The sequence below is a fragment of the Salvelinus sp. IW2-2015 genome, linkage group LG8 (genome assembly GCF_002910315.2).
Source record: "Salvelinus sp. IW2-2015 linkage group LG8, ASM291031v2, whole genome shotgun sequence".
NCBI lineage: Eukaryota > Metazoa > Chordata > Actinopteri > Salmoniformes > Salmonidae > Salvelinus > Salvelinus sp. IW2-2015.
In genome coordinates this window covers 857728-864848 of record NC_036848.1, presented here as the reverse complement: position 1 = coordinate 864848, position 7121 = coordinate 857728, and the positions used below count along the sequence as shown (strand labels likewise).

The 7121-nt window shown below is 49.8% G+C and overlaps 1 protein-coding gene across 1 annotated transcript in view; it reads left to right on the top strand.

The window, feature by feature from the left end:
* The first annotated feature begins 4070 nt into the window (after positions 1 to 4070).
* The window catches only part of pcdh11 (protocadherin 11), a 78464-nt gene continuing 75413 nt past the window's right edge, over positions 4071 to 7121 (top strand). Inside the window, exon 1 of the mRNA XM_023992056.2 lies at positions 4071 to 4784. The gene's annotated coding sequence lies outside the window, so the exon portion shown is untranslated. The remainder of the gene's footprint in view (positions 4785 to 7121) is intronic.

Here is a 7121-nt window from a genome sequence, read left to right as displayed (position 1 = left end):
GGGGGAAAATGGCGTTCCAATTTGGGACCGTAGACATCTTATCCCCTCATCACCCTCAACTTACCCCTTCCTACCCTCCATCTACCCCTCCTACCCTCATCTGCCCCCTCCTACCCTCCATCTAGCCCCTCCTACCCTCCATCTATCCCCTTCCCACCTCCATCTAGCCCTCCCACCCTCCATCTAGCCTCCTACCCTCCATCTGTCCCCTCCTACCCTCCATCTAGCCCCTCCCACCCTCCATCTCCCCTTCTACCCTCCATCTGCAACTCCTACCCTCCATCTATCCCCCTCCTACCCTTCAGCTACAGCTATCCCCATCCTACCCCCATCTGTCCCCATCCTACCCTTCATCAATCCCCCTTCCGTCCCACCTCCATCTAGCCCCTTCCCGCCCACCCCCATCTATCCCCTCCCTCCACCCACCCACCATATTTCCCCTCTACCCCTGCCAATCTAGTGCCCCCCCACATTGTAGTAATAGTGTGTTAAGTAGTAACTGCTCGTTATTGCAATTGCCAGGTAGTGTAGTGTTTTTTAATGCATCAATAAGATGGCAAGGAATATGAGCTTCCTGTGATTTCAGACTTTTTTGTTATGAATACTATTACTTCCCACCCACCATCATCCCCCTTCACCACCCTCCATCTACCCCTTCCCACCGTCCACCATCCCTTCCCACGATCCATCTATCCCCCTTCCCACCTCATCTATCCCCTCTCCCACCCCCATCATCCCCTCCCACCTCCATCTATTCCCCTTCCCACCCTCCACCTATCCCCTCCCATGTATCCCTCACACCCTCCATTATTCCCCTCCCACCCTCCATTAATCCCTCCCACCATCCATCTAATCCCCTCCCACCCTCATTTATTTCCCCTCCACCTCCATCTAACTCCTCCCACCCTCCATACTATCCCCCCCCTCCCACTCCATCTTCCCTTCTACCCCTCCATCTATCCCCCTCCTACCCTTCATCTATCCCTTCCCACCTCCATCTATCCTTTCCTACCTCCATCTAGCCCCTCCTACCCTCCATCTATCCCCTCCCACACTCCTCTATTCCCCTTCCCACCCCCTCATCTAGCCCCTCCATCCCTCCAGTACTGCCCCGTGCCTTTCTGCCATCTGTTTCGCGCCTGGGAGAATAGGACTCGGTCACGCCTCCATCAGCCCCTCCCACCCTGCCAGTCGTGTCCGACAATGTCTACCCTGTCCATGAGCAACTGCGCTACCAGCTCCTCTATGCCCCCGTCCAGCCCGTTCAGCATACAGGCTATCGCCACATCCTACGCGCATACTGATCCATCCGATACCTCACTCAATCGGCCCCTCCGTGCCCACCCTCCATCTGCCCCTTCCACAGCCGGCACCCAGCATCGATGGATGCCCAGCTGCCGGCGTGCCCGGACATCCATACCACCTGAGTCAATTTCCCTTGCCTACCTCGGTCATGAAGGGTCGGTCAAGGCCCCTGATGGTGACCTGCGTCCTTCTATTCGCGCCTCCTCAGCGCCGCTCGCATCTATCCGCCCTGCACCACCGGTGCAGGGCATGGGGACTATCCCCTATGCCCACCCATCCATCTATTCCCCTTCACACCACCCTCCGATGGCATATCCCCTTCTACTCATCTAGGCCCCCCTACCCTCCATCTATCCCCGTGTCGTATCCAGAAGACCGGCGCATCGCCCATTCGTGTCCTTGCGCCCTGGCCCACCGCTGGGGCCATCTATTGTGCGCACGGCTGCTGGGCGAACTACCCGCGTGCAACATCAGTATGCTATCCGCCTTTTCCGACCTCCATCGTTATTCCCCATTCTACTCCATACTATCCCTTCCCACCTCCATCTATCCCCTCCGACCTCATCTAATAGGCAGGCGGGACTATCGTATCGTACGCAGCGTCATGCTGAGTTCCCCTTCCCACACTCCAGATGCTGAATCCCCGCTGCCAACCCTCCATACTATCTACCAACTTGCTCCACCCGTCCATTCATCCCACGTTCCCACCCTGCCGCAGGTCTAGCCCCTCCTACCCTACCGGGTCTAGCCCCTCCTACCTCCATCTGATTCCCCGCTCCCAGCTCCATTCTACGCCACCTGCCCTGCCCATCCCTCAGGTCGCGAGTGGTACCGCACCATCTTGCCCGCGCTTCAAGGGGGCACTCCATGACTGGCAGTGCTTATCCGTGCGCGTTCCAAGGGAGAGACCCCATCACGATTTATGAGCCCTTCCCACCATCCATGACTATCCCCGTTCCACCCTCCATCTATGCCCTAGAAGAACGTGTGCTGACCTTCCATCTGATCCCCTTCCCACCCAATCGCATCGAATGCCCCCCTTCCCACCCTCCACTACCCCCTTCCCACCGTCCACCTATCCCCTTCCACCGTCCCATCTATCTCCCCCTTCCCACCCTCCATCTATCCCCTGTCCCTGAGGCCCTCCAAGTCGGTTCACCCCTTTCCGCACCCTCCAATTGGCTATCCCTCTGGACGCACGGTGCGATAGCACCGGTAGTACGCTTCGCGCACCATCGAGTGGGATATCCTCCGATGTCCCCAGCACTCCATCGTGGAGGCCCCTGCCGTACCCTGCATCGTAGCCCTCTACACTAGCATGCGTAGGCCATACCGATTGGTGCGGCTTGGAAGGATCCTCGATCATTGGAGAGTTCCAGGCCTTAAGGGACCCTTAGTAGGCCAGTGCCATCGGTGGTGGAAGCCGGGGATAGCATCTCGCACTCCGTCTGAGGAAAATCGTAGGGGCCCATTCATTATACCCGTCACGGATTTTAGTGAAGCCGCCGTGTCACCATCATCCCAGATCGTAGTGCCCCTTCCTGACTCCAGTCTCATCTCCCGGTACCCCACCTACCATCGTTATCCGCCTTCCTACCTCTATCGTAGCCCTCCTGCCTACCCTCCATCTATCCCGCTGGCCTTCCACCTGCTGCAATCTATCTTCCTCGGGCACGGTGACCATCGTGATCCCCCTTCCCACCCCCATCTATCACCCTCCACCCTCTCCATCTACCCTCTCCTACCCTCCATACTAGCCCCCTCTACCCTCATCTATCCACCTCCCACGCCCCATTACCCCCCCTCCCTCCCACCTCAACCCCCCCCCCAAAAAACCCCCCTATCTTGCCCCTTCACACCCTCCGGTGTATCCCCTCCAACGCGTCCATAACGTAATTATCCGTCTCCGACAGCATCCGAGTGTGCTAGTCCCCTCCCACCCTCCATCTAATCCCCTTCCTACGCATGCGTGCCATGCTAATCCCCTTCCCACCCACCATCATAGATTATCCCCCTTCCCCAACCCGTCCAGTCTCCCCCTTTCCCACCCGGGTAGTCCGACTGGGATGCCCCTTTCCCTTTAACATCAAGAGTCGATTCTATGCGCCTAGTCCACCCATTTCCATCTATCCCCTCCACACGCCTCCACTCCCCCTTCCCACCCTCCATCTACCTTCCATCCCCTATCCCCACCCTCCACCCCTCACTCTCCCTATCCCACCCTCCATCTATCCCCTTCCCACCTCCATCTATCCTCCCCACCTCACCATCCTCCCACCCTCCAATCTACCTTCCCCCCTAGCATCCACCCTCCACCCACATTCCCCACCCACCCACCATCTTGCCCGTCCTACCCCCATCTATCCCCCCCTCCTCCCACCCACCCACCATCTTGCCCCCTTCACACCCTCATACTGGTGCAGTGTCCCCTCTTTCTCAGGCGGTTATTGGAGCCAGATTGACTAGGCTAGGCTGGTGCAGTGTCCCCTCTTTCTCAGGTAGTTATTGGTGCCAGGCTAGGCTACGCTACAGCAGAGCCGATGTATCTTGTGGTGCGTGTGGTGGTCAACACTGTACTCTACACACCCAGCTAAAACAATGCAGGGATCTCCTGTTTACAGTGCAGCTTTAAGAGGATGGGAGAAGATGGGAGCTGGATTATTTACTGTAGGCTCCTCCTCTCACAGTGATGTCAGTCGGAGGCAGAGAGGTGGGCAGTACTGAGGGATCGGATTCATACAATACTACTGAGACAACTAGGCACAGCTTAGCACACTGATACAGCATACCGTCAGCCCCACTGTAAGTGATGCCGCACTAAGGAACACTTTCACCCAAACTCCGTTGGGGGACAGAACACTACCCAGGCTACAGTTCATTTATGTGTTATTTTTTTTTGTTGCTGTATAATAACCTTTACAAAAATGAAAACAGTGCTGTCAGAACTGAAGTTTTCAGACATCGTACCAAACTGTTTAATTTTTTGCGCGCTCTTGGATGGAAGTTTATGCGCTTGTTAAAAAAGCTTTAACACATGCTCAGTGAAACGGTCTTCCATGCAAGCGGTTTTCAGGAGAAAACATTTTTAAAAAACACACACACGTAGGGCTAGGGCTATTTCATGTGAATCAATCAACTTGGACCATCAGCATCTCTCCTGCCGCCCGTAATTGAACCACGCTTAAGTCAAGATATCTGAAGAGGAATTACGTCGGCTCTTCGAGTTACAAAGTTATTCTGCAAGCAATGCTCTTTTTGCCTTTCGAATGTGGACCATAGACTTTTTTAGGACATGGATCATTTTCTGTAGCGGATAACCCTATTGATTTGCGTTTTATTTGATTCCCGCTACCCGAAGAGGATCTTTTTCTCTCCCCTATTCCACTTCAGTGTAATTATATGGCACTTCTAAAGCAGTGATGTCGCTACGTGACGGGAATTGCGATTGATTTTACATATTCTGTTCGAAGGGATATAAGGTAAGCATTATTAATATCATCACTAGAGTCTAGTAAAACAAATAGCTAACAACATGAATTTATAGTATTAGATTATTTAATTCTCAATACCAGCCTACAAGTTGTCAATGTCTCATGTCATATGGAAATGCTATGTACATTTTAAGAGGAAATTGTTCAACCCATATAGAGGAAAATACTTTATGATGTCGGTATCGCTAAAGGAATCCGAATTTACCACCAATTTACGCAAACCTGCCGACCATCTGCCGCATCGAAGTTGATTCGCATCCCTCGGTAACTGGGGTTGCAGGCATGCCACCATAATGTTATCAAATAAATTATAGATAAAATCACAATAATCGCATTCAGTGTTAAAACGAGGACCCCCATTGCGCCATGTCTTTACGCATCGGATTTGGTCAGTCACACCATCCATAGTGCAAAAAAAAAMCATTCAGTTCATCGTAGCTATAGTGGACGCCGTTATTGTTATGGTCACGACCTATTTCAAAACATTAATATTTTCTTCAAGCACCCTATAGGGTATTACTCACTATACTTTTCAACCATAGCTTTCGCATGACCATTATTGTCGGCCGGTCATGAGTTATTCAATCCGTGCATAGTCAATATAGCTACATTGTTTTCAAATTAAATGTTTATTAAGATGGGCTAGCTAGGCTACTGCATACTTTTCGACAGGTGAGTTTTTTGACTGCATGTTTATTAATAAGCAAGTTAGCATTTTTCGTCAGGAATCGCAGAGTGGTCACTAGCTGGCACAGTCACCTAACCCTAACCTTAACCAYGCTGCTAACCCACATGGCGGTTAATGAGTATCCTAATAACTAAGCCAGAACTCCCTGGCCAATAGCATTATGGATAATGCACACAGAGACTGGCAGGCAGCTTTCAACTTCGGGGGCATCATCCTCTATCCCATTAGCATTGCTAGTAGGTCCATTATTTTATATTGGACTGATTAGTGCTCTTGAGGAACACACATGCTGTATAATAAACACAGTATCCATACACTCCATGCTCGGAAACTACACGCAATAGGCTATAAGGGAAGCTAAGGCACCATATTCATGCTCAACGTTCCCGGTGCTTAATTTTATTGAAGGGATTCACTGGTCAATAGATCCGTCAGTCTCCATCTCTCCACATAGCCTCTAACACATCAGACGATGACATACTGTTATTGAAGCTTAGGTCGATTTGATTATCTAACTAACCATAGGCCTATACCTTATATGATACAATGGAGGCTATTCATATTTTATTCGCGGATGTTATCCAGATTGATTGGTTAATGATTTCCTGACTTAGATGACATGCCTGAATTTACTCTTAGAAAAATGTTTTCTGATCATTGATATGGACTACAGTGTAGGCTAACAGAGATTGATACGGCTTTAATGTTTGGAGCTTAACTTCTTTAGAAGTGTTCATAAACTTAGTTTTATATACATTCAAATGTAGGCCTATACCACTGCTTAGTTGTCCTTAGTTGTGGTAACTAACCACCTCTTAGTAGTCCTTAGTTGTGGTAACTAACCACCTCTTAGTAGTCCTTAGTTGTGGTAACTAACCACTGCTTAGTTGTCCTTAGTTGTGGTAACTAACCACTGGGCAGTGGTTAGTTACCACACAACTAAGGACTACTAAGCAATGGTTAGTTACCACAACTAAGGACTACTAAGCAGTGGTTAGTTACCACAACTAAGGACTACTAAGCAGTGGTTAGTTTACCACAACTAAGGACTACTAAGCAGTGGTTAGTTACCAAAACTAAGGACAACTAAGCAGTGGTTAGTTACCAAAACTAAGGACAACTAAGCAGTGGTTAGTTACCACAACTAAGGACTACTAAGCAAGTGGTTAGTTACCACAACTAAGGACAACTAAGCAGTGGTTAGTTACCACAACTAAGGACTACTAAGCAGTGGTTAGTTACCACAACTAAGGATCTACTAAGCAGTGGTTAGTTACCACAACTAAGGACAACTAAGCAGTGGTTAGTTACCACAACTAAGGACTACTAAGAGTGGTTAGTTACCACAACTAAGGACTACTAAGAGGTGGTTAGTTACCACAACTAAGGACAACTAAGCAGTGGTATAGGCCTACATTTGAATGTATATAAAACTAAGTTTATGAACACTTCTAAAGAAGTTAAGCTCCAAACATTAAAGCCGTATCAATCTCTGTTAGCCTACACTGTAGTCCATATCAATGATCAGAAAACATTTTTCTAGAGTAAATTCAGGCATGTCATCTAGTCAGGAAATCATTAACCAATCAATCTGGATAACATCCGCGAATAAATATGAATAGCCTCCATTGTATCAT